General features: G+C 34.9%; 1 long non-coding RNA gene and 1 pseudogene across 1 annotated transcript in view; both read right to left on the reverse strand.

Annotated features, from left to right (window-relative positions):
- Positions 1-8,865: 8,865 nt before the first annotated feature.
- The window catches only part of LOC143435699 (uncharacterized), a 181,058-nt gene continuing 162,701 nt past the window's right edge, over positions 8,866-27,222 (reverse strand). The window contains exon 5 of the long non-coding RNA XR_013106165.1: positions 8,866-10,535. This is a non-coding gene — a long non-coding RNA (uncharacterized LOC143435699). The remainder of the gene's footprint in view (positions 10,536-27,222) is intronic.
- On the reverse strand, positions 12,013-12,153 carry LOC143436548 (small nucleolar RNA SNORA17; annotated as a pseudogene).

Genomic DNA, 27,222 nt, shown 5'->3' on the forward strand with positions numbered 1-27,222 from the left:
AAAGAAAACCGTAGTCATACTCCTTGAGCTTTTGGCTAACTAAACTTCCCCAGGCTCTATAGTCTAGTTCTAGTAATTCTTGTTTCTTCTAGTCTGTAAAAATATTTTTTAAAAAATCTTAGTTTGGTGTTCAGTTTTTGGAAAGATGGAGGGAAATTTTTCACTATGCTTTGTGAGCTATTTACATCTTTAACTATTTTAAAAATTTAGAAGTACATAAACAGTTACTCATCCTGTCAATGATTCTAACCATCAAAGTGGCCTTTGAGTAGCTAAAAAAGACAATATATGTTTGAGCTTTTAAACATTTTATGTCTACAATATTTTGGCTATTTAATTATCTTTGTCTAAGAATACTACCTTTTTGAGTAAGAAAATTTAAAATGTAATAATCTAGAATGTCAAAAAAAAGTTCTATAATTTATTTCATTTTTCCAATGAGATGTTTGTTAACATCACATCTTCATTATGAAAATGTTCAAAAATATTAAGCCCATCATGAATAAAGGGACCTACTTTCTAGAATGTATTTTGTGACACTAAGCCATGAATATTACCTATGAACTTAAAGGTTGAAATTGTAGATGTCCACTATATGCCTTCGGAATCAAGGCTCTGGGGATAAGGTCCAGCCATCTGGTGTTATAATGATCCTTTCTCTGTTGGATATATTGTCAATGCATGCTGACCTTAAGAGCCATTGACATTAAAACTCTCTTTCCATCCAGATCTTCTTAACATAGCCAGGGGAATAATGAAGAGCAATCCTCACTAATCACTATCCAGACAGAAATTTAAGTCAGTAATTTAGCATAATCAACCCCATGTGGCATTCTTTCCAAATATAGAATATATTCTTGACTTCTCAACTCAGAGCTGAAGAAATACTTCTTGACTTTGTTATTTTATGCTTGCTAATGGCATTCTAATTTGACATGAATACCATTTTCCCCATGTTTTGAACATGGTGCAATATGTGTATTCTTTTGCAAAATGTTAAGTTTTGAGTTTTTCTCCAATGACTAATCTGTAAACTCAATGGGATATTTTTATGATTTGATTTTTTCATTGAGTGAAATTCAGTTCTCTTCCAACTGCTCACACAAAAGATAAAACCCTAAAATACTAAACCAGGTCATTGGGAAAGTTATTTTTAGCAAATACTAGTCAGTATTCAACAATGTCTCACAGAGATACAAGATACTATCACTTTTTTTTTTGACAGAAAGTTCCAGCATATTATTCACAAATGTTGTATGCTTGACCTAGAAATCCAAAAGATGGAGTAGTCTCTATTTTTTGGTACCATTTAGGTGGATTATGACTCACAAAAATTCAAATATACTCTTCTATTGACAGAGTATATTCTGCTTAAAATCAATATGCCACAGACTCTTGTGCTACATAGACAGGGTCTATCTCTATAGATAAGATTCCCTCAATCTTAAGGTTAGGACTTAGGGCTCATCATGCATTTGCTTTGTAGTTTAAAGAGGAAAAATATACTTGCAGATGTAGCTTAATCACATGACGATTTGCTTAATAATTTGTAAACTGTTCAACATTATGCATAGTTCTGTTGTAGGTGACAAGCATGAACTTTCTTCATGAAGTCTCTATCTAAATTCAGATCTTCTGAGTGCTAATCATAATTAGTTTCACCAATTAAAAATGTTTGTTCTGAGCATGGCATGGCATGAACTTTCACTGCTATAGCTAACTTAGTATTGTCAGCTCACCCTTTAAGTTTTGGGGCATTTACTCCTTAAAGCCATCCCTGTTGATATCGTAGTTAACACAAGCAGTTTCGAGCACTCAATTTTGTTCAAGGATTGAATTTGGATTGGAGAGGATTCTACAGGGAAGCACCTTATGGGGAAAAGGTGGGGGTGGCCTGGATTTCTTGAAGTGCTAATTATTCTATGTCTGAAATGTTAATTATGGAGAGTACATTCATGTGAAAACTTAGGGGTCTTCTACTGAGGACTTTGTGCCCACTGTTCTTAGAAATCCAGATTTATTTTTATGACATTTCAAAGCTTCAGATCTATTCTGATTGGTTCTCTATTTTCATGGCTCTCAAAATTTAGTCTTTCTTCCCAGAGTGCTTTGATTTTCCCATACACACACTTTGGTACCTGTTCCATACAAAGGTCCTTCCTATTTCTTTTCTTTTTGTAGATAATTCTCCTCATCGGTTCTAACTAGGATCTCAATTAGTCTATGGACTTCATAATGGTGTGTTCATTAGTAAGGAAAGACACACACAAGAGTGGTTCCAAACATTTCAGTACAGTAGAAAATCCCTATACCATAGTGACATAGCCATAGTAATGTTACAGCATATATCCTACTCACGTATTTGTGATGATGTTACCATAAATTAACATTCAATAAATAATACCAATCTTAAATATATGACATATAGAATGTGCTGTACATCCTCAAAACTGATAGGCAATATTTTACTTCTCTAATGGACTATGTTGTTTTTATTCAAATACTAAAATAACTAAACTCTTACTTTAAAATTTATGTTTATTACAAAATAGTAAACTTCACTACTCTAGTAGTATTGCTATACATCTTTTATATCTGAGTCCCTTAACTGAAGCAAGAAACCGATCTAATAATGGTTACACAAGTAAATAAGTTATAAAATAATAAAATCACCTATGGATATATTTGTCAACCTCTTTTTAACTTAATAACTTGTAAATTTTTATTTATGTTTTAAAATAAAATATAAATACATCACTCTCCATCTCACTTTGCCTCTTTCAACTCTTCCCATGGAACATATATACACATGTCTATCTATTTATATATCTGTGTATATATCTATGTATCTATGCATGTATGTATGTATGTATCTGTAAATATAAAGACGCATAGCTATGTAGATATATAGATACATATCTACATATATGTTATCTATGTCTATATCTATACCATCTATATCTACCTATGTATTTCTGTATATATTTATTCTTAATTGTATAACTGCAATCTTCCCAGTTCATATGATGTTGCTTATATGTGTATGATTTCAGAGCTGACCACCTGGTCTTGGCTCACCAATTTGAAGGTACTTAATAATACGCCATTTTCTTATTAGCAAAACTGGGGGAACAGAATTCTATCTTCCTCAAGATAATAGCTTACTGTCTCTGCTGATAGCTATGGGGCTTTGATAGAGTTTTAATGATGGCTTATTCTAGAAAGGGTTCCAGAAGGATAAAGAAGATGTAGGAGAATAGTATCAGATGGCACGTGGTAGTTCTCAACTTGGAGAAATTATAAACTAGAGTGGGATTTTTTTTCTACTTTCAGAGACCAGTACATAAATAACAGAAGCCATGAGTGGTCCAGGTAGGCTTTTAAAAGGCTCTGAGTTGATTAGAATTAAACTTTAGCCACTATGATACATAGTTACTAGCAGAAGTGTCTTCCCCATTAATGTGCTTTTTACTGAACAATGAAGAGTTGCTGTGTGTTGGACATTTGTTTTCTTCTGCTTCTTCAAGATTTACCCAGTATGGTCAGCGGTCCAAAAAAAGAATAAGACTGGTAACAGCCGTCGTACACCATGCTAAATGTAAGTAGAAGTACACAATTAAATAGAAAATAGTTCAAATGATTAGTCAAACCTCAGGTGAGTGATTAATTGGGAAAGGATAAGCAATTAGAAATCAATTAATTAACACCTAGAGATGTAAAAGTCTCTGTACCATCTGCAAGTTTACATTCTAGAATTTTTTTTTAAGCAGCAAATTATTTAGTAAGACTGTATCCATGATAATTCAATTGCTTTATAACTCAGTTATCTGCATGTGACATTTCATTTACTACCATGGTGTCTTTTTTCTTTCTTTCTTTCTTTCTTTCTTTCTTTCTTCCTTTCTTTCTTTTTTAATATGGACAAGATTAAATCCATCATTCCAAAAAATAAATAAATAAATCCTAGTATATGTGTTTTTCTTTCTAAATCAAAACCATTGTCTACATGCAAGACCATTGTGTATATTTCAATGTTTATAACCTGTAGACTGTATCCATCAGTTCTTTTGAAAATGCTGAGCTCATCATATTTTTCTAGTGTAAGCTAGCTCTCTGTTTCATTCATCAGCATTGCATAAAGTGTTTTCCTTTACCTTATGTATGTGACCTATTGGGAGCTCTTTTGTTAGTAGATGATAATAGGCAAAAACCCTCTTCTTAGTTGACTTATTATAGTCTCAGTGTGTGTGTGTGTGTGTGTGTGTGTGTGTGCACTGCTCACATATGCTGAAATGGATGGTGCATATTACTTCAGGACCTAAGCAGTGTGTGGGTTGTTCTGACCTGTCCACTCTTACCTTAGGATGTTGCTTTTCTAGTGTACAATACAGTTAGTTTTTAAAAACTACAAGTTATAAAGGAAAAGGAAATGAAAATACAGTTAGTCTTTAAAACTATAAGTTATAAAGGAGAAGGAAATGATACCCTTACCACTGTATATAAGACACTTCATGATCTGCTACCATTGCTTTGTGAAATAGTCTTTATTTAATGTTTCATTGGACTATATTTTTTTTAAACTTTCAGGGACCTTTCTTAAGATAATGACAAAAAACAATCAATGATTTAGGCATTTAATTTAGCTCCATCCACATGAATCATTAACTTAAAACTATAAGATGTCACAAAAATAACTAGAAGTTACCTATGTCTCAAGGAACACTTTATTTCTTTTTTAAAAATTAGATTACATGTATTTAGTGTGTGTGTGTGTGTGTGTGTGTGTGTGTGTGTGTATGTGTGTGTAGGTCAGAAGACAATTTGTGGGACTGGGTTTATTGTTTCAATTATGTGGGTCTCAGAAAACAGACACAGGTCTTCAGGTTGGGCGTCATATTCCTTTACCTGTGACCCATATCACTTCAATTCTGTTTCTCTTCTTTCTGCTACTAAATTATTAACACAGTGATGTTCACGTTCCCTGTCCAGTCCTGGATACTTTTGGTACACTGGAACACTACTTGTTCAGATATTTCCCTTGATGCAAAACCATCTCAACTGTGCCACTGTATCATATCCATTCCTGCCACTCTAAGTCAACATTACTCTAGACACTGGACCAAATGCTGAGCAATATTCTGTCCAGCATTTTAACTTGATTTCCAACATGACATTATGTTTATTTATGACACAAGTTCCCATAGCAGGAGTAAAGTTCTATGTTAATCAGTCTTTCTATAAGCTGATTTGAATACTGGATATGCTTCACTGGTTTGATATTGGATGCCGACAACTTACAATATGTAATATAATGAGCTATAAATTTTCTAGATTGTCATTACTAAGTTTGTATGACTGTTCTTCAAGGTAAATAAGCGATTAATGTATAAAATATATATAATTATATGTATTGCTCATACACTTATGTGTTTGTTCATTGTATCAATATTTATTGAGCACTTAAGCTATTGGCAATCTGCTTTGCAAGATGTCAAGAATAAGATGGTTGACAAAACATCCCACTCATTTAAAATCTTTATTATTTTTAAAAATATTTACAGAGAATATATAAACAAATAATTAACAGGACTTGGTACATTTGGCAATATGACACTTTAGTTAATGTCCCTGGAGAATTAGTGTCAAGAGGTAACACTTGACGTTAGGACTCTACGTTGGAAAGGAATTAGCCATATGAATATCTTAGGGAAGAGTGATTTCCAAATAAGAACTAAACAGTGTAGAATACAGAAACAAAGACATTCCACTGAGGAATGTTTAATGGCTGAATTATTTTCAGAGTTCTTAAAAGAATATACACTGCCAAATTTTACCCTAAATCTGTCTTTAAGAAAATAATATAAAATATAATTTAAAATCCCCAGTAACACCCAATGCTCTAAATTCTCTGTTGTAAATTTGAAGTAGATATACATTGGGATATTCAATGGCGGTAGCACCTACCATGTATCATCAGCCTCCCAAGAGCTCCTTATTCAACACAGCACTAGCCAATAAAATGTCAACAGAAGCAAACTAGATGTAGCTTTTTGCATACATGCTTTGCTTCTGTCTTGTGCTCTTTAGGCAAATTAATAGCTGCAAGTTCCACAGTATGAAGAACATGGGAATGGCAAGAGCATCCCAAGCATGTTCTCTCTCTCTCTCTCTCTCTCTCTCTCTCTCTCTCTCTCTCTCTCTCTCTCTCTCTCTCTCGTGTGTGTGTTGGTTATTCTCATTAACTCAACAAGATACCTGGAAAACACAACTTGGAGATGGAAGGGCTGGTTTGGGTTTGTTGGCATGTATATGTTCATCATGGTGAGGAAATCATGCAATAGCCACCTAAGGTAGCTGGTTACCTTGCACATACAGGAATCAGAGCCAACAAAATGTGTGTTTTCCTAGCATGTACATTTTTATTCAACTCAGTTCCCCAACATATCTAAAGGTGTTGTTTATCGATAGAATGAGTTTTATCACCCTAATTAATTTATTCTAGAACCCAACTCACAGATATGCCCAGACATTTGTCTCCTAAGTGAATCTAGAATATGTCACTCTGTAAAAAATAACCCTCACCATGCTGAGGGTTTAAGGTGTCATCATTCGTACTTTATGACCTTCAGACTCCATGGTATGCATAGCAATTAAAAGTATTCCTTTAGCTAGTATTATTTAGAGGTTTAATTCCTTTCAATTAGAAAAATTGCTGACTAAAAAACATTAGATTATTCTTCTGAATTCTATTGTTTCTTTCTTGCTTAGATCTCCCATCAAATCATTTCTTCATCATAACAAACCAGCTAAGCATTAGAATAAATGACTAACTCTATAATTATTATGAATACTCAATTTTGATGGTAGTTACCATGTATGAAATTAAAGGGTACATATGAAGGGTTTGGAGGAGAGGGAAAATGATGCAATTATAATCTCAAAAATAAAAGAAAACCTGCACAGATTTAAAAGAAAGAACTATGTGAAAAAATATAATTCCTAAAGTATTTCACTTGTGTTCTCTTTTTTTTCTACAAAGAACAAACAAGTATCATTAATTTCACTTTTCCCCATAGACATGCATTGACCATCTATCAGAACTGATAAAGACACATTACCTTCCTAGAATGTTTTACAGATTATGAGATTGGAAATGAGATTCTTCGGACTATATCTCTTGGTATAGAACCAGTGTCCCCTAGTTATTCCATTGAACTCCTTTAAGCCACTCCTTCTAAACTATCTTTATTCCTTTGTGATTTCCAAATCAAACTACTTTCTATTAGAGCCCCCACATCATATTTGGCTTGAATCCAGAGTAGGCAGCAACAACCAAATAACAAATACAAAATTCAGGCAAGGTGAAGCCAGATATTTTTGCAAAGAAATACAACAAAGAATAGTCATCCTAGATGCCTAGATATCAATACAAAAGCACAAACATGAACAATCGAGACAATTAGCCTATTTCAGAATCTAACAACTCTATTGGAATAGGCTCTGAGAAAAGGCAGTTTAGCTGAAGCAAAAGACAAGGACTTAAAAAAATAGCAATTACTAATATGTTCCAGGACTTCAAAGAGGATATAAATAAACCAGTATTGAAAGCTGTGAAATAATAAAATAATAAAATAAAGTAATTCAGACACGAAAGTAGAATTTAAGTAGACAAGAAATAGAACCACTAAAAACTCCAATCTAATGTGAAATTGGAAATAAAAAATTCAAAAAGTCAATAAAAAAATCTCAGAGACAATCCTTACTAACAGACAAAAAGGCATCATAAATAGAAAGACAAATAAAGTCACTGGAGAATTAGGAAAATTACCTTGTATTAAAGCTAAATATCAACAGGAACAGAATTGGCATAGAACATACAAACTCGTAGAAGTTGAACAAAAATAAAAAAAGAAATTTTAACCTTTTTAGAATAGAATGAACATGAAAGCATAGCATACCCAGAACTATGGGCCTCAAGGAAGTAATAAGAGGCAAGGTCATAACTCTATATACCTATTTAAAAAAACTAACAGATTCCTTATAGATAACTTTGCACTTGAAAGTTTTATATAAAAATGTAGAAATAAAATCCAAAAAGAAATGCAGAAAGACATAATTAAATTCCGCTAAATGAATGAAATATAAACAAACAAGAGAGTCATAAAATGAAGAGTTGTTTCATTAAGAATAATTCAATAAAATTGATAAGCCTTTAGCCAAAAAAAAAATCCAGAATGAAACTAAATTAATAAAATTAGAACTAAGTGAGGGACATTAAAAGAGGCACTAAGGAAATTCAAAGAATATTAAGAATATACTTGAAAAAGTATATATTCCACAAAACTAAGAAAAACTAAAATAAATAAATGGATTTATTGGTAAATATAATCTACCTTTAAAAAATCAAGATGATTTTTAAATTTCTTAAATTACTCCATGGAATAGAAATGCGAGGACCATCTGCTATGTATTTTATAAAGCAAATAAGACCTTGATACCAAAGCCATACAAAGATCAAAAAAATTATAGAACAATATTCCTTTTGTATGAAGATGGAAAGATTCTCAAATACTCACAACCACATTCAAAAAATTATCCACTATGATCAGGCTGGCTTCATGCCAGAGATAAGAGAATGGTTCAACGTATTTAAATCAGCAAATACACTGTAAGATATACACACACTGAAAGGTACATACCATATGATCTTGTCATTAGGGCGAAAAAAAACCTTGACAAAATCCAGTACCTCCTCAGGTTAGTATTTTGGCAAGACTAGGTGTCGAAGGGTTATATCTGAACATAATAAAGGCAATTACAACAAGCTTATAGCAATATCATTTTTAATAGAAAGAAATGCAACACATTTTCACTAGAATAAAACAGGTATGTCTACTTTCTCATATGTACTAAATATAGAATTTGACATCTTTGTCACAGCAATAAGACAACTGTAGAAGATTAAAACAATAAAAATATGAAAGAGAGAAGTAAAACTGTCTTTATCTGCAGATGTAGTATTTTATACATAGACATCTCATCAGGAAATTACAGTTGATAATAATTACTTCAAGCAAAGTAGCAGGATACAAATTTACCACACAAAACTTTTGTATTACAAGAGTTGTACATAGAAGTGACAATCATACTGAGAAAGAAATGAAGAAAATGTTACTTATCAGAGTAGCCTCAAAAGTGTATATTGATATAACGTTAGCCAAGCAAGTGACAGATTGAATAATGAAAACGTTATAAAGAGTTGAAGAAATTGAAGAAGATACCAGAAGAGGGAAGGATTTACCATGCATATGGGTTGATAGGAACAGTAATACGATATTGAGCATCATACCAAAAAACAATCTACATATTCAAAGCAATTCTTATAAAACTCCAGAGAGATACACAGAAATTGATTTTAAAAATCTTAAATTTTGTATAGATGCATAAAACTTCTGAAGTAATAATGTGGGAAGTTAGAAACATATAAAGTAAAGATTTAATAATTTAACAAAGAAATTAAGTGTGAGTGGTGTGAACTTGGGGTAAGTTAGAGCATTCACTTAGGAGCTAAACTTTAGTTCCTGAGAGAACTTTAACAGCAATTTTGTAAGTACAATCTAGGCCAGAGAAGGAGTGGTTTGGGGTGAAAGGTATGAAATGTATTTAATTTGTGTTAGACATTTAGTGCTATTCCCAGAAAAGAACAATAACTTAAGATAAAGATTTGGGAAACATTTCTATAATTAGGATACCTAAAACCATGAGATTAAATGATAACTTCAAAGGATTTTGTAGCTGAAGGCTTTATATATTTTGCTGAGTGGTCCTTAAAATACCACATATGTTGATGCTGTTAGATGGCCTACCAACAAAGTAAGGAAACCATAATTTAACTTACTTGGCTATTCAGCCAAAACACAGCCATATAAGTAAAAATAAACAACGCAACCTTCTTTCCTCTCCATATATAGACCATGGATGGCCAATTCAGTCAGCTTGTTTCTTAGCTGTAATTACACCAGTAACTTGTATCTGATGATCTGGAAAAAAGGCCTTCTGTTAACATTTTGGATCGCTGCAATCTTTCATCACAGTGTAGGTCAAACTTGACCCCACAAAGAAGTGTTTTCTCTTCATCAACATAATTTCTTTTAGTTTCCTGAAGATAGAACATTCTGACTTGCCACATTATTTTGCAAACTGAGAGCACTGTTAGAAGGCTGTTTGGAATTAACCAGCAGGGAGATGTGTTTTGCTGACGGTGTGACACTCCCTTGAATAGAGAGCCCATACTCTTCGATCTTTCAAGAGATGCATTTTCAGAGACTAATAATACATAATGTCCTGAAAAGAGCTGCAGTGCTAATAAATACTGCAGTGGTAACTGAAGGAGTTCATGGGTTGCAGCATAGATGAAAGGAAACTGGCATGCCAGGCAGCAAGAGAGATGGAGAAGCAGGCAGCTTGAGGAGAGCCAACTATCAACAAGTTTGAGTTCCGTACAATGAACATAAGCTTCTGTGCTGATAGATGGGCTGTGTGAAGATCAATATGACAGTAGGTTAGATAGAATGGTGAAAATGAGAGAGAATGCAACTCTGTGCTCATGTGATGAAAAGATATCTGTTATCTTGGACCCTCATGGCTCAATTCTATGAAATGGCAACTGATGTCACTTTCATCAGAGGTTCTTCAAGAATGGATTGACATAATATTATCCTGGAACACTATACACATTAAATGAAAATTTTTCCTCCTTTTTTTATTATTTCTGGATATAAGGACAATTTTATAATTAAGGAGAGCAAATCCCCCTGCAAACAGTAAGCATATGATACAAAATTCCAAAGTCTTTATATTTTGCTCACGAGATGCTCTGAATTAGCACTGGGGCAATCTACAGAAAGAGAGATGACTGATATTCTGAATATAATCTACTCTCCAGTGTTAATGCCATCACCTGGTTCTTATGAATTATTCAGTGGGAATAAGACAGTCAGATGGAGGAAGAACATTCTACTCAGGTGTTGAAAGGTCAATCCTATTGATTTTTCTGTCCCACTGTTTCTATCATTTTGCTCTTTAGCCTTCAAGGACTTTCAAAGCATGGTCCTGGCCTAAGAAGTTTGCTCAAACTCCTTTGGCCATTCTCCAATGGATCTGAGCTCCACACCCCTCCTTTTAATTTAATAACTTCTCTCTGAATTACTTCAGTCTACACCCTTCCACTGGTAGAGCTCTACTGCCTAGGCGAGGTGCAGGGCCTGCTCCCTGAATGCAGCTGAGGGGTCTGGACAGCTCTCCTGCTCTCATGCCCCTAGGGCCATCTTTCCCACAATGCCCAGGTGAAGGGTGGAACCCTAAGGCATCAACATGTCCCTGGATGACCGCAAAGACATAGGTCATTTGCCTTGCATTAACAGTATTAGCAGAGCCCTGCTGCTGCATGGCCATATACCTAAATGTGGCCTCTGCTGGCAAAACAGGACATGCACCCACCATGGTCCCAGTTGACACCAATGTTCATACCAAGCTGTTCTTCACTACCCTCAAGTCTCCAGTTGAACCTCTCTTCATTGTGCCAGCATTCTTCAGTTTCTTTCTCTTCTATTTCTCTCCCACTTACCTGGGGTCTCTGAGTGTCTGGGGTCATCTCTGGAGTGCGATGCCCCACTTTTGCATTACCACACTGGGCAGGGTTCATTTCAGGCCAACCTGCTCCCCCATTCTGGATTGCTCGTCATGTCAGTCCATGTCCCATGGCACTGATCTGGTGGTCACATGGTGGGTTGTGTGTCTGAAGGCTCCTAGCTGGCTCTTTGTCCTGCTCACCTGAGTGGTCACATGATACGTTGTGTTCTGGGGGCTCACTTCTGTCCAGGCCTATGGTACCATTAGGGATTCTTCTACTCGTTGGCCCCCTCCCTGCCTTGGGAACCCAATCCTGGCTAGTGGTTGTCTCAGACTAGCTCCCTGTCTGGCAGCCTGGGTACCAGCTTGCTTTTGTCAGGGAATGTTAGGCTATTAATTGTTCAGATGTTCATAGGTCAGAACACTGTGTATAGGCATAGTCTCTCTCCTCTATGGCACCTATTGACATGCATGTGACACAATAACCCAGTAACCATACTTGCAATCTTTCTAGGGGCTACTTAACATTTTTATTTTTGAGGTTTTCACTTGAACCTCAAAGCTGATAGATTAGTTGATTGGGAGATATTGGATAGGTAGACTATAAGGAAGATGACAAGAAAGTACACGACAAGTAGGATCCCCCTGTCTCTGTCTTCCCAGCGTAGAGATATAGACCCATAGTGCTCTGGCAGCTTGTTAATATGGGTCCTGGAAAAGAAACTTAGGTCTTCATGTTTCCACAAGCATTTTACCAAATAAGATTTCCATCTCTCAGATTTTTATTCTGGTTTTGACCATTTTGATTATTTTGACATAAAGAATGTTGCATTGTAAACCTAAAATTGACATTTAAAAAATAATGCTCCCATGAAGTGTGGTGGCAGAGACTAATTTACTTTTTAAATCCTATCACGTGTTCTTATTACATGGCTTTTGACCACTGAAATTGTTTTGGTCTACCTTTCCCTCCTTCCCATACTGTACTTGGAATGAAATAATCTACTCAGCCCAAATATAGAAAGGAATGAGTTATGCACAATTTCCTTTTTGGCAGAGTAGCTATGTAACTTTTTGAAATTATTATCATGCAAGATTTATCTTCTCTCCTGTTGAATAATTTTGATCAGTGTGTACTCATGCACATACTTCTATACTGTGTTCTAAAACCCAGGACTATGTCGTTTATTTTATCGATCAAGTTATATTCTCTTTGGCTGTAGGACAAATGTTTAGGTATTTTCAATGTCCCACTGCTATTCTTTATCAACAATGTTTACCGGCTGGTTTTGTGTGTGAACTTGATATAAGCTGAAGTTATCAGAAAGAAGCCTCCCTTGGGGAAATTCTTCCATGAAATCCAGCGGTAAGGAGTTTTTGCAATTAGCAATTAAGGGAGGGTGGGGAGGCCAGATCACTGTGAGTGGTGTCATTCTTGGGAGACGGTCCTGAGTTCTATAAGAAAGCAAGGGGAAGAAATCCAGTAAGGAGCACCCCTTCATGGCCTCTGTATCAGCTCCTACTTCCAGGTCCCTGTCCTATGTGAGTTACAGTCCTGACTTTCTTGGTGATGAATATCAATGTGGAAGTGTAAGCTGAATAAACCCTTTCCTCTCCAAGTTGATTCTTGGTCATGATGTTTTGTGCAGAAATAGACACCCTGACTAAGACACACAGTAAACACCTTCCTATTGCTTAACAATGCAAGATACCTTTCCACACTTTTCCTGAGCCCATTTCTAGATCCCACTGTTTCTCTGGTTCTTTCAGTAAAGAATAGGATTACACATTTGAGAGCTTCTGCTAGGATGTGCTTGCTACTATTTATATAAATATATATAATATATATAATATATTATATATATTTATATATTAATATATATAATCATATCAGACCAACCAAGGGAATATACTTTTTTACTCAATGCTTCTGCATTCAACTAAGCATTAAATTTCACTGACATCTTCAAACCTAATCCATCAACACTGGGCTCATTCTAGCCTTTTCTCATATTTAAATTTATCTCTCACTGATGTGAAACTTGGCTCTCACCATCCTCTCCATTTATGTAATACTTATAATATATAAGTCTGGCAGTTTGTTTTCTTATTCTTTCTTAACAAGCTTCTTCGGACCTTGCTGCATACATCAAAACAGCACAGGGAATCATTTTCCTAGAAAAACAGCTGCACAACCTACTTACACTTATGCTTCCCTTCTTTATATGATGAAATAACTGCTTTGGAAATTGGCTCACATTTTGACACATTTTTCGTTTGTGAATAATCATGAAATATTGAAATGAAAGGACAATCTGTGCTAACATTGAGACTTATCACTAACAAGGAACAAGTAAACAGCAATAAGGACAATCACAATAATTATGTATTTTACATCTTGCTTCATATCAAGTTCCTCCTTTTGGATATTATTGGGTAAATCAATGAGTCTACAGGCTTGATATATTGATAATACAATATTTAGTACATTAGGAAATGTAAGCCATGAACTGATAACTACCTAACAGAAGAAATAACTCAGGATTGAACTGTGACCTCCCTAACGCACCATAGAGAAACAAACAGGGCAGAGGCGGTTTAGAGTCCAGGGATCTAATGGAAACGTGAGGGAGGGTCAGCTGAAACGTATTGATTTTTGCTTCATATGTCTGCTGGTTTGTTTGTTTGTTTTCTGTGTAGTTTTACTTTTCTTTCTCAGCCTCTCTGATTTGCACAGCTGACAGAGGAACACCATCATGGACTTCCCAGCTATAACCCAAATGAAGGTCTTTTCCGTGCAACTGGTTCTTAGCTAGAGATGTTAGGTCTCAGATTAAATCTAGCCAGACTACAGGAAAGCAGGTGTATTGATGATGGAAAATCCTGTTGATGCTGATCATTGTAGGATCCATGAGAAATAAATGGTGGGTGATCCTGGAAAGTATCCCCCAAAGTATTTGTTACACATCTACTGGCCCAGAGAGCATCCATCTCCTCACTTATAACATATATTTCTATCTATCTGTGGTTGATTTCTACCTCCGGGTGTTAGAAAGCCTACTGCATGAGTCACTCTCTGTGACTTTATACAATGTTTCTTATATAATAACTCTAGCATTGCATTGCTTTTAAAAATAAACTACTTAAAAGAAGTTTGGGGTTCACTGAACAGTTATTAGGAGATTTTTCTAATTCTTGAGTCCTGCTTCTGTTACAAGAGTGAAGCACCATTGACATATTATTACTCCCAAGGATTTGGTGTTATACATACTCTTGGCAGATATACAGAAAAACATATCCAACCTAACGATATGAAAATAGTTCCAGAACCTCAACCCATTATGTTCCACTTGTTCATCTTTTTTTTTCTTACATCCCAGAAACACTGGCTCTTTTCACCGCATCCACAGTTTGCCTGATTGGAAATGCTGTTACCCCGAATGGTAGTGTATATGACCAAATTACATCATTTTTCTTTTTTGGGGTGTTTGTTTTTTGTTTTTTGTTTTTTTAAATTCAATATTTTATTTATTTACATTTCATCATTTTTTCATTTACTAATATGCACATACTTAAGATTCCTGCATTATTTCAATAGCTGTTATCTTGTTTAAACTCTGTAAAAAAAGATGTGTCTATTCACTCTTGAGGCGATTCTTCTTCTGTGGCCACCAGTATCACACTTCCATAGGCACTTAGTCATTGCTCCCAGGGGTGTATCTGAGAATGGGAACAGCCCTTCTCCATGTTCTCACAGGCAAGCAAATCTCACAGTAAGTTTAAATGGGATTTGTCATCCTGCACCAGGCCCCAAAGATAAACATCTAAGATTCCCTCTGCTTCTCAAAGCTTTTATTTTCCGTTTCTGAACATTTTCTGGTAGTGAGATGACTCTCATTCCTCAGAGATGTGAAAAGCCCAGCTCAGTTCTGCAAATGTCTAAAAGGAACGGAGGTGCAGATAGATACGACATAGCTCCTGTGCAAATACACCTCCAAATTACTTTTCTCATTTAAGGCAATCATTCATAATTACATCCCTCATGAGAGAGAATCAGCCTGACCGGTTTACAAGTTACGGTGTATACTTCAGAAGTTACTGAAATGTGAAGAGTACCTATAATTTTCTACAAAGCAATTAAAAGACAACCTTATATTGTCCCTTCAAAAGATAATGGAAACTTGTCCTATCTTCCTCTTGAAATAATAATAATAATAAAAAACAGAACAAAAGAAACAGAAAAACAAACGGAATGCTCTGGAAATTGTATAACATCTCCTTATACTCAAAGACTGGCTATGACTTTTACCACCCTTTCTGTCTTTCATTTCTAGTTAGCAAGGAAGTAAGATGAGACATTTGCTAACAAACAAGGAAGCACTCGGTACTGATCACAGACACCGACTTCCTGTATTAGTCCCAGCAGAGTCATCTGCTTACCAATAGCACTTCCATTGTAAATTGTGTTACTCAGGAGGTTTCTCTTATCACAATATTCTTATTGATTTTGTTCACTTAGTGTCAAGATCATTATCAAATCTATAATTCATCTTCAAGAGGAAGCCCCCCCAAGAGCCTTGAGACATTAATGTATTAGATATATTGTAACCAGTGCTTCAGAAACCTAATATTAACTTGCTTTGTCTTCTAACGAGAGATATGGTCCACAGACAGTGACTCAATGATTTCTTTCCTGAAATAAGAAGAGTTATATTTTTGCATAGTTGTACATGAGATCTCCCAGGTCCATTGTTAAATGTAAACACATGAGTCATAACTTTTCCTCATAGCAAACACATATTAGACTTAAAACAGAAAGTATGTGTTAAATATTGGGTCTAGGAGGAACACTATGATAATCACGTAAAGAACCTAGCCATAGGAATGTTACAGTGATACCAAAAGCAGTGTTTCATCTTTGATTAATATTTACTGACTAATTATATTTTATACATTTCTCATAAAAGCCAAGGTAAGTGTACAAATACAAAGTTGTCCATTTATTCTCTCGCTAACTGTATTTATAGGGATCCTGGGTAGTGCAAAAATAGAAAGATGGGTGAACAGTGGGACAATCTTTATTTTAGGCATATATAAGTATGTTATGTAACTCTTACTGCACTCCAATTTTTAATTTGCATATAGTTACTTGCCAAAAGAAGATATTTTATGCACAATTACAGATGGAAACTGTTACCCTGGATTTTTTTTACCTTTTTTTTTTTTTTTTACTTAAACTTTTATTGGAATAGATTGGCCCTACCTACAGGCTTTTATAAGGACAAGAAGAAAAAAAATCAATGGGAAAATGATAGCTTCATTGTCTATAAGGAGAACATACTAGAAGTTGGGAAAACATTTGATACACATTATTTAAAATGCAATATGTTATACTTAATGAATTTGAATGTTTAAAAGAAAAACTCCTATCAGGAGCAGGACACAGATGTAAAGACTACTATTCACTTGTAGAAGCCTGGAGTTAGCAATACTGAAAACCAATCAAGATGGAGCCAAAAGCAACATTTTCCCAAAACAGCTCAACAGACCTTTTTTGAATGTTACCATGTTTGAAACATTTGTATTAGAAATAAATAGTAAATATTATTTAACAAGGTATTGTTTATATTTGGTGTGTAGTATTTGTATTTTTTTATATATACAGTTGGGGTCTAATGTTTATTGAAGCCTTCCTTATGTTTAAAATTTTATTTTCAGTGAGATTAGTTCTTATTACTCATATTTAGTTTAGCCCTAATGAATTAAGAACTAGAATTAAGAACAACAATAATTTTAAAGGCAATTTGGATGCAAACAAGAAAGACAGATATTACAATTCGTTGGCATCTGGCTTTGTACAGTTATGTTAAGGAGTTTTCCCAAGCAGTCTGATTTCTGGTTTGTTCTCCACCACTCTGAGCCATCCCTCCATACATATCCTTCATGTAGTCATTTCGATGGCAAAGTCTGCATTTTACAAGCATTACAAGATGTTAAAATAAGACCCTGTACTCTGAAGACTTCCAAACTGCACTTAAGAAACATTGTTCTCGGTGACTTGTGTCAGAAAAGGATCAGATACAGAAAACTCAGAATGAAAACTCTAGAATAATTGATGGCAAGACACTAGGTGAAAACATGTACACATCTTGGCAATGCAATTTGCCTCTAATGGTCCTTCTTGTCTTCTTCTGCCTGGCAGAGATTATCTGAAAACTAAAAAGTTAAATAGATTTTTTTTTATTTCTTGGAGGAAGTAGACTGTAAAGAGGGAAGTTGTAAAAGCATGGAGGAGCCCCAAGCTCCCGAGCTCATCACTGCTGTTTCTTGCATCCTTGGTAGTTTCTGTTTCCCTAGCTCTTGGCAGTGCCCTTCCTTTGCTCAACCTGATATATTAGAGGCTCTTTAAACTGGAAAGCACTGGCCATACCACCAGGTCAAGGGAACTAGAGTATGTGCACTTCGGCAAAGGGTAACACCAGAACCTGAACCATATCAGATGGTCACCATGCCCAGTGTATAACACTAACATCCCATACCTGGCAAAAGTTCTGTGTTTTCTCCACAAACCTGGAAAAACATTATAAGCCTGGTCCTGTGGGTGTATTGCCTAATTCCCTTTCTCTCAAGAATTACTGTTTCTTATGTAGCTCAAGATCTCCTAAAAAGTGCAAACTTATTTTTTTTTCCTTTGTGGAATTTGAGAACTTAGGTTAGGATTCTTATTTTTGCAGTTCAGTAAATCTTACCTTGTGTACACTGTCTCAGGGTTTCATGTGTCATGCCATTGAAACGAGGACCAAGAATCAATGACTGAGCAGGAAGTGTGGATTCGTGATCTCTACCAAGCTGCTCTGGGCTCATGCCTGCACAGACTGGTTCTACAGTAAAGAAATGGCTTCCTTGCCAAAATATTCACCATCTCTAATTATTTCCCAAGATTAAGCCTTTGAACATGGGCTTTATATGTTTATTTTATAAAACTTATTATTATCAAGTATATTATCTATCTGTCTGTCTATTTATCTATCTTAATTGCATATAGTATGATGTGTTTGGTCAAAAGAAAGCTTAGGGTAATTAGTTTTTTTCCCCTTCCTCATATAGGTTCCAAAGACTGGGCTCAGGTCATAAGGATTGATGACAAGGGTTCTTACTTACTGAGCCATCTTGTCAATCCTCAAGTAAATATTCTCATTCTGTCAATTTTACCTTAAAACTTAGAGATGTTTGAAGACTAAATAGAAGTCTTTCTTTGAAGAATTCATAATTTGGAATAGAGAACAAGACATACATACAAACAATAAAGAGAAAGCCACAAAGAGGTATGCATATTTTTTCAAGCACTGATTGTTATAATGGTATTTTGAAATCAGAAATTTAAAAAAAAACTACAAAGAAAAACAATATAGTCCCATACTAGATTTATAGTGTGGGAAAATTAAAAACCATCTATTAGACTGGAGCTCTATAAACAATGTTACTTCATGTCCATAATGTATTGGATATTAGAACTGATATCATACCTAAAAATCCCACTCTCAACATGTTAGTCTCCACGTATTAAGCAAAGCTTGGCATTGGTGATGGAGGACACGGGTGTTTAGCTGATAAGAAGAATGAGTGTTTCAGACAAGCAGTGGGTACACTGTGACAGGGGCAGCTAGTTTCAGGATTTTAGTATGATCTGTAACATCAGTGCGTCTACTGTGTGTGGCATCTTCCTGATTCCTGGTGAAATCAGAGGAACAAAGATCTGTTTAACACATGGAGGAGCAAAGCAACAGGTAAACCCTGGCTGAGTGAAGAGCGTGATGACATACATGCAAAGGAATCTATTTCCTACTTAACTTTATAGTCCTAAAAAGTGATCTTTTTAAAAGTAATGATTAGAGTTTATGTGTGAATAGGAAAGAAGCAAAGGATGTGCATTATATGTTTATAGTCTGAATTTCCAGGTTCATGTCCACTAAAATTAGTTGTGCACTTTTATACTGTCACCTCAAAGGGAAAACAGACAGGCCATTTAGTTATATACTATCATGCTTTGAGAATAAATATCTGTCAGGGAACATTTTTGTTTGAACAAAGATTAATACAGTTTTTAATATTTGGTTTTTATATGTGTTTTTTTTCCTGAATTCTAGTCATATAAAACTAGTTTCACTGATAATTTTTTCTATTCAGTATGGCATTTATTTTGGATATACTTTGGCTTAAACACAGTAATCAGTAAAGAAAATAAAGAACTGAAATGTTGTCACATTCCTCAACAAAGAGATAATTGATCAGAAGACCAAGGCAGAAGATCCATTTGCTGGAGACCAGTGTAAGAAACACACTAAATTTCAGGACAGCATGTGGCACAATCTAAGCCACCCCTCCCCACACACATACACACAAAAGAGAAAATAAGAAAGAAAGAGGACTGAAAGGAAGTTAAGTGAAGATTGCACAAAACAATAAGACATTTTAAAATATAAACTACGGTATAGTGTCATTTAACTTAATTATCTTAAATATGTATTTAAATAACCATATATAGAAATGAAATTTAAATAAGGCCAAATAATAAGCAAAATAAGAATATACAACATCCTATTGAAGACAAATAGAAGATGGTGCTAATTTTTATACACCACATTTGAGAAATTAATTTTATTTCTGTATCTTTGATGATGAACATTTAACATTTACAAATTAAATTTTAAAATTTCAAAAGTATTTATGGAAAATGTGCCACATATCGAAGCATTTAGAGTTAAATCAGTATCTGTAAATAATAAAGTGAGTTTCACATGCTGTGATGGTTATTTTTGGAGAGAATTCTGCTTGGAGAACTGATTGAGCTTCCACAGATCAATGAGGGCTTGCAGACTGTTTCTTGTCATTCATAAAAGTACAAATAAGAGAAGAGTGACTTCAAGTTCAATCGGCATGGACAAGTTAGCCATTAGTCCTATGCCTTGACTGCCATATTTCTCTGATTGGCAAACTGTCATCCCTGTGGCCCTTTTACAAATCCCTTTTTTATTAAATGGCTAGTACATTCCATTATGAATCATTTGTTCTATGTGGCAAACTCAGTGGAAAGATAAGATGCTACTGACCTAAGAGAAAGATATCACAGGATAGTTAGAATGTAATGGAGATATGATATGAGGTATATGTGTGGTCAAGGGGAAATCACTTTAGTAGTAAGACTCTGTATGGAAACATAGAAACCTAAGCTTCCATTGGTAAATGAGATTCTTATAAGCAGGCAGGACCCTTCTTGGTTTTACAAAGTATCTGCAGGTAACTTGGTTAGCAGATGGCTTGCACCTGTGATCTCTTTAATACTTGCTGAAGACGAGTGAGATGGTTCAGTGGGTAAAGATGCTGCCAAGTTTAATGACTTGGCTTCAATCCATGGGACCCATATGTTGAAAGGAGAGAACCAACTCTGGCAAGCTGTCTCTGATTTCCAGATGTATGTGTTTATGGGTTTGTGGTGTGTGTGTGTGTGTCTAAGTGTGTGTGTGCTCCACAAATTAGTCTATATGTAAACAAGTGTGGGTATGAGTCTGTGTGTGTGTGTGTGTGTGTGGTGTATGTGTATAGTTTGGGTGTGAGTAGTATATGTGACTGTGTGTGAATAAGTATGCTGTGTGTGATTCTATATGTTTTGTGCATATGTGTGTGTGTATGTTCAAATGAGTATGTGTGTGAGTCTGTGTGAGTATATGTGTGCATACATGTGACTAGTTTGTGTGTGAGTAGTGTATATGGCTGTATGTGAGTAAGTGTGGGGTGTGTGAGTACTTGTGTGTGAGTTTGGTTTTCTATGAGTAAGTGCATGTGTGTGTGTGTGTCAGTGTGAGTGTGCACATGTTCTGCTTGCATATAGGTTGTTTACCTAGAGAGCCATCTTCACACCCCATTACCACTTCCTCTCTATCGAACAATCCCAGAATGCAAATGGCACTGATGAGCTCAAGTGAGAGTCAGTTGAATGTCAGCTTTTACAGTCAGGGTTTCTCCATGTGACTCTCATCCATCCTTTCTGACCATCTATCAGCATGTTCTCTCTATGACATGGTAGAAGTACCAAATGGAAGGTGGAAAGCTGCAAGCTCTTGTGAAAACCAGACCATTGTTCAAGTGATCAAACCAAACCACACAAAGCTGTTCATACTCTACAGAAGAACGGAAGTTTTATGGAAGCAACTTGAGGGTTACACAGGAAAAAGTTATTCATGGAGAAGAAACATGGACTTAAAACGCAGACAGAACCTCAGCATTCATGTGTAATGGCTGAAAAGTTTCAGTTTTAGCCATTAACCCTTACACAATCATTCTCTGATTTTTTTCTGCTTTTTAAAAGAATTAAATATATACTCCGATGGATGGGTGCTTAGCCTGTATATATGTCTTTGTACCATTGCAGTCAGTGCTCAAAAAGGAAGAAGGGTAAGCATCTAACCCCTTGGAACTGGAGTTACAGAGGACCGTTAGTTACCACAAGGGCACTGGAAATTCAACCTAGGTCCTCTGAAAGAGTAAGCAAGGCTTTTAGCATCTGAGCCATCTCTCCAGCTCTACTTTGTCTGCATTTTCCCACTTATATGTGTTTGTCTAGTTACCAGTGAACACATTAATTTTCTGACTAGATCAAATAAATCTAATACCACTTTGGAGTAAAAGTTTCTAAAAGTCTCAATTTGTACAAGTTCTATTATTTCAAAATGTTAAACTCTTTCCACAAAGGAAAACACTTTAAATACAAGAGGATGATAATTTAAAACATATCTTTCACTTGCCAACTGTATTTGAGAAGTCTCTGACACAGTTACCATTTTGAATTAGGAATTGTTTTAATGTAACTTCAGACAATTTAGTGTTCGCAGACATAGATAGTAATATATAACAGTTCTGTTTATAGAAAATGTGGTGTGTATTTGTCTTTTGCTGATGTATGTTTTTATTGTGTGCAAAAATGTTAATTATTATTATGAAAGGATTTAGAGGAATTGAAATTATTATTAGAAGAATAAGTAATAAACAAACTCTGAAGATGACATTTTCGTAGGACAACCACAAATGACTCATCAACTAGATCCTTAAAATCAACATTTACTTTGAAAGACTTACCATGTGACTCAGATAGTCCATATAGAACCTTTGGATAACCATGAGTTTCTCTTGGGTCTCAACCAGTTCATTTAGACATAATTTTATTTTTAAAAACGGCTATCAATTAATTTCCATGTAACTATTTTTAATGAAAGTGGTATTGCAAGCCTCTACCTTGTGCATCGCTGTTCTTTAGGTTAAGGTCTTAAATTTTATGGTTTATTTTTTTCCTCTAAACCTGAGAGTCCCCCTAAAGATGGCTCACTTTGGGAATGACTACATGGATTTGAATACAGTCACCATTGTTCAGATTAACCTGAAACATTCTTAATTTCTGAATCTTAATTAATTCTTAATTTCCGTGTTCCTCAAAATAACGGGAAACATAGTGGAGAAATGTGAATACAGGTTTACAGAATCTCGAGTTTCTATTTAGTTCAGTTCCCATGACTCATGAGATCATCATGGAATACTGCACAGTGTTGCATGTCTCTGATTTTTGAAATAGAGGAATCAGGAGCTACCTTACAATCAATCCATTATAGGGTGTGCCCAGATAGCAGATTGAAAGAAAAATAGTACAAATAAAAAATTAGGGTGGTGAGTCTCTGTCACTATGTCTTTTTTCACAAAGCCACTTTTTTTCATTTTGAAAGCTGATAATTATAATTCATCTTTCAAACATCTTTTTGACATACGTATCCAAGTGCATGAAACTGTAAAAATTTTAATTTCTCATCAATCATTTATCTATATTTATACTTATGATAAAAATGTCTTTGGAGAATAAAACTCATTTTATCCATGTGCCAAACTAATGTTATCATCTGTGACTGAAAATGGCCAAAAATATAATGAGGAATTAAGGCATAGTTCCTTTCACTTAATTTTGCCAAGAAAACCGTTAGGTCTCTTTTCTCCTGGCCTGTCCCCTTCTTACTATTCCTTGCAACACACTCTCTCCTGTCCAGATTCATTCTCCCTTTGTATAAATTCACAGCAATAACAATAGAAATAATAATTCATGAGCACTCACTTATCAAGTACGTCCTTCTGTCAGGAAAGACTTGGCATATTCTATCTCACTTAATCTGGATAGTTGTCAATCATTTTTCTAGTGTTCAACCAATGAGTCACTCACTATCACCTAAAAAGCAATGCTAAGATTTAAATAGTACTTTACATGTGGATACATTGATTCACAGACACATGGTATTTGGATTAAGGAAACTGAGATGGTGAGTAACAGTGCCAGGAGTCTATTGATGTAAGTTTGATTCTCCCATCTTACTAGTGACAACCACCAGTCTGGAAGACAATCCTGGAAACTTGCAAGCCAAAGTAGTTAAAATGTTAGATTAAAACATTGACTTAAAATTTCATATTGGAGCACAATGCATGATTCTGTTTCTTTAAAATGCTTTGATTCGCCAATAACATTGTGTTTAATTGTAGCCCTGAATATATCCTTGACACTGATGATTTTGCTAAGTATTTAGAGTGCCAACGTAATTTCCCATCACATAATTATATTACATTGTAAAAAAAAAAAACATTTTAAAGAGCTACCAGTTAGCTTTTCAATCTAATATAATTTGTATTTTTCATTTCTCTTTTTTTTTAAAGTGAGTAATATTTCTACATTATATAATTATACAAATACTGGGGAACTATTAGATATCTAAAGCACTGTTAATTTATATTTTATATGGATGTTTGGATATGTACAGGCAGTCGTGTCACAACTGTATGCATATACATAACATATATATATATATATACATATATATATATATATAAATTTGTGATTTTATTTGTTGCGTGTATGTATGCATCATATATTCTTTACATTTTCTGAGGTCAAGAGACCATAAATATTATAAATCCAGAACTTTCAGCACAGACATAAACATTAGAGTCAGCACAGACACGAATCTGAAAAACAGATTAAATAAAATGTAAAGATCAATCCTATATTGCCATGATTTTACAGTGAGAGTAGTTCATCTACAGGTGTTAAATGGTACACGGTTTTCTCATGAAACATAATAATTATCACAGCTTTTCAGTGCATGTGCATAGTATCGAAAATATGTTCACAGGAATTATATGGTGGTGTATTTGAGCTTTATAACTTTGTGGATCTTTAATGTTGACAATCAATCTTTATATTTCTTCATTAAAATAAAGGGAAGAGGGAAAGTATATACATTATCATCTCTAAATTAATGGAAAGAAATATTCTTTACTTAGGGTAATATTGTGTTTGAAAATACAAGACATAAGAGAAGTCAGCACTTTCTTTTCCTATGTCTATTACCTCTCTCCCTCTTCTTCCTCTTTCTACACCTCCTCTCTGCCTCACTACCTGTTTTACACATACTACCCATCATAAGCCCCAACGCCCTGGTTGGGACACAGTGTGTCAGAGGAGAAGCAGCATGCCTATCTCCTTTCCCATTCCTCTTCTAACACAGAGTATTCAGGTCTCCCAGATAATCATTTAGTTAGATATCTAATTGATTAAGTATTATTTTCTATTAGCATAATATCATAGGTTGCTCTTTTAGAGAATAAAGTATTTAGATTTGTATTGTGTTTAAAACAATAGTTTAAAATTCTTATGAATGTTCATGATTCATTAGAGGATAATTGGACACCAGCTCATGAAAATTAGTTCAAGATACACATTCACACCAGAGAGCTGTGACAGTCTACCCATTCTGATGTCTTCTTCTTTTAGATGTCTTTGGAAAACACTGTTTTCTGTGACCTAGAACTTATAAGCAGTAGGCTCTGTGGAATATATTTCTTTTTTATAATTCCACTTAATGTTGGGACTAGGATGGTTTGTTCACTATCAAAGGAAAAACAAAAAAGCTTGCCCAGCCGGGGCAATATCACAGGAAAGTACATATGCACTTTAGTGTGAAACTTCTTTGACTTCAGTATATCTTTGTACCATTGAGATAATTAGGCAGCCCCCTTGAAAAAGACGTCAGAGCTCCAGCAAAATGGGTTTGTTGAAGAGGGGGCTCCATCTGAAATTAAGGTGCAGTAGAAAACTACATAGCAAGGCGTGCAGAACTTCATGCTATGAGTCACCCACAACCTTTTTTAAAATCCAACGTGGCAAATGTACTGAGTTATTATGATGTACCATGTGCGATCCCAGTTTGTCATCTTCTCTTGACATATCTTTTATTGAGGGGTACAAGAAGAAACCCCACATTGGCTGAGGAAAATTCTACTTGCTTCCCACACGGATATTTAAAAATATATTTCTGGAGTTTGGCATTTACAGGAGAATGTTTCACTTTAGTGCTTCTGAAATAAATTTCCTTTTTATACCCTCAGAGTGCAGGAATCTATAATCTGGACCATCACCACTAGGGGGCCAGTGGAACTCAGCTATCTCTGTAAATGGTGGGTACAGGAAGGGAGAGGAATAAACATTAGGATTTACTTTGCATCTGTGTATTTATCTGTATTGACTGCTTTACGATTTAAGATGGTATTTACATTTTTATCTGCATTTTCTTTTTGTTATATATATAAAAAGCCTTCACTTTTCAAACACAGCATCTTATTCTACAGAGATAATTATTGCATTATAAAAATATTTCACTGTAAGACTCATTGTGTTCCTGTATAGTTATATAAATTATTTCACAGTCACTGTAATGAAACTTGACGTGTGAAGCTGAACAAGAAACATATTCTCAATGTAATGATGAGTACGAAAAGAAATCACATTCTTACTGTTTTTTTTCAATATGTTTGAACTGATAAAATTCCATCACTTCATCCCTATTTTCCTCTCTCCCACCTCTCCCAGTTACCCTCCTTTGAACCTTCTCCATTCCTCATTCTCAAGTTAATGGCCTCTGTTTCTTTAATTATTATTGCTACACACATACACACACTCACACACACAAATACACACACTCACAATTTATATGTGTATACAGTATATACTGTAAACAAATATACAGGAATACCCTGCTGATACCCATTTCATTGTTGGCATGTATATGGTTTCAAGGCTGACCATTCTGTACTGAATAAATATAAGGGCCTTATCCCTGAAAGAGTTAATTTCCTTCTTTTCCTTGTAGTCATTAATTTTCTTTATCCAAGACTATGACACCACAGCATTTCCCGCCTTTCATGGTAATCTGCCCATTGATATAAGCATTGTTACAGTCTTGTTTCCATAGACATTTCTATGAAAGTCTGTTTCATATCAGACTCCTTGGTATTCTCATCAGACTCTTAACAATCTTTCTACCCTCTTCTGTGTTGTTCTCTGAGCCCTAGATGCAGAAGCTGGGCTGTAGATATATCTATTGGGATCTGTTATATATATATATATATATATATATATATATATATATATATATATATAACATCTCCTTGGGCCTGTTGATCTCTAAACTGTATTCTTTCATGTATGTGGTGGTTTTTTTTTGAGAT

The sequence above is a fragment of the Arvicanthis niloticus genome, chromosome 22, assembly GCF_011762505.2.
Source record: "Arvicanthis niloticus isolate mArvNil1 chromosome 22, mArvNil1.pat.X, whole genome shotgun sequence".
Taxonomy (NCBI): Eukaryota; Metazoa; Chordata; class Mammalia; order Rodentia; family Muridae; genus Arvicanthis; species Arvicanthis niloticus.